The 2,103-nt window shown below is 46.2% G+C and overlaps 1 protein-coding gene across 1 annotated transcript in view; it reads left to right on the forward strand.

The window, feature by feature from the left end:
• NAIP (NLR family apoptosis inhibitory protein) overlaps positions 1-2,103 on the forward strand; it is a 34,716-nt gene that overhangs the window by 7,249 nt on the left and 25,364 nt on the right. The window lies entirely within an intron of this gene.

Raw genomic sequence — 2,103 nt, forward strand, 5'->3', positions numbered from 1 at the left:
GCCTCCCAAGTAGCTGGGACCACAGGCACCCGCCACAACGCCCGGCTATTTTTTGGTTGCAGCCAGCATTGTTGTTTGGTGAGCCTGGGCTGGATTCAAACCCGCCACCTTAGGTGTATATGACTGGCACCTTAGCCACTTGAGCCACAGGCACCGAACCTTCTCTTGCTTTTTTGTTCCCCTTATATTCTTTAATTTTTAATCCTTCCATCCTTCCTTTTTTCCTCCTCTTTTTATAGTATCATGAGTCTTTTTTAAAAAGTCATTTTCTTTTCTTTCTTTTTTTTTTTTTTTTTGGTAGAGACAGAATCTCACTTTGCCATACTCAGTAGAGTGCTGTTCCATCACAGCTCACAGCAACCTCCAACTCCTGGGCTTAGGCGATTCTCTTTCCTCAGCCTCCCAAGTAGCTGGGACTACAGGCGCCTACCACGACACCTGGCTATTTTTTGGTTGCAGTTTAGCCAGGGCCGGGTTTGAACCCACCACCCTCAGTATATGGGGCTGGTGCCCTACTCACTAAGCCACAGGCGCTGCCCTTAAAAGTCATTTTCTTTCTTTCTTTCTTTCTTTTTTTTTTTTCTGAAACAGAGTTTCAGTGGCATCACAGCTCACAGCAACCTCAAACTCCTGGGCTTAAGCGATTCTCCTGCTTCGGCCTCCCAAGTAGCCGGGACCACAGGCTCCTGCCACAATGCCTGGCTATTTTTTGGTTGTAGTTGTCATTGTTGTTTGGCAGGCCCAGCCTGGATTCAAACCCTTCAACTCTGGTATGTGACTGGTGCCCTAGCTGCTGAGCTACAAGCACCAAGCCTAAAAAGTCATTTTTTTAAGAGATTCTAGTCTTGTGGAGTGACTTAGATTTTAGCATAGATGAGCCCAGCAGAATACAGTTGGGTTGGTTCCTTTACTTACTTCCTTAAGACAAGTATCATGGCTTGGCGCCTGTGGCTCAAAGGCTAAGGCACCAGCCACATACACCTGAGCTGGTGAGTTCGAATCCAGCCCAGGCCCACCAAACGACAATGATGGCTGCAACAAAAAAATAGCTGGGCGTTGTGGTAGGCTCCTGTAATCCCAGCTCTTTGGGAGGTGGAGGCAGGACACTCACTTGAGCCCAGGAGTTGGAGGTTGCTGTGAGCTGTGACACCACAGCACTCTACCCATGGTGACAGCTTGAGACTCTGTCTCAAAAAAAGAAAAAAAAAAAAAGACAAGTAACATTTCTGGATAAAGTGTTTTTGAAAACATTCTTAAATTGATTGGTGTGTTGTTCAGGAATCAAGGAATATTCACATTAAAAATCAAATGACAACAAGAATTCTGGAATTAAGCAGAACATTGCAGTAAGCTTGCATCCTGAGTCAATTTGCTCATCTGAGTTTAGTTTTCAAGTCCTCCTGGGGTACAGAATACAGGGTGGACAGTCTAATGGAGACCTCCAGAGTGGACCTCGCAAAGGGCAGTTCATAAACTTACCTGTCATTAAGGGAGCTATGCGGAAAAACACCTTTCTCAAATTTAAACACTGGCTTTGGGACAAGGGGACTTTAGTTTTTTCTTCCAATACTCAATGATGCAGAGATAATTTTTTAATGTTTTAGTTTAGAAAATTTCAAACAGTACTCTGGGAGGCCAAAGAGGCTGGATTATTTGAACTCAGACGTTCAAGACCAGTCTGAACAAGAGTGAAACCCTGTGTCTACTAAAAATAGAAAAAAAAACTAGCCAGGTGTTGTGGCTGGTACCTGTAGTCCCAGGAGGCTGAGGTTAGAGGATGGGGATGGCCTGAGTCCAAGAGTTTGAGGTTGCTGTTAGCTATGATGTCATGACACCCTACCCAGGGTGACAGAATGAGACTCTGTGTCAAAGAAAAAAGGAAAAAATGGCTCAGCACCTGTGGCTCAAGTGGCTAAGGCGCCAGCCACATACACCTAAGGTGGCGGGTTTGAATCCAGCCCAGGCCTGCCAAACAACAATTATGGCTGCAACCAAAAAGTAGCCGGGTGTTGTGGCGGGTGCCTGTGGTCCCGGCTACTTGGGAGGCAGAGGCAGGAGACTCACTTGAGCCCAGGAGTTGGAGGTTGCTGTGAGCAGTGAAGC

Source organism: Otolemur garnettii, unplaced genomic scaffold, assembly GCF_000181295.1.
Source record: "Otolemur garnettii isolate 467f Iridium unplaced genomic scaffold, OtoGar3 scaffold00017, whole genome shotgun sequence".
In the NCBI taxonomy this organism is placed as follows: domain Eukaryota; kingdom Metazoa; phylum Chordata; class Mammalia; order Primates; family Galagidae; genus Otolemur; species Otolemur garnettii.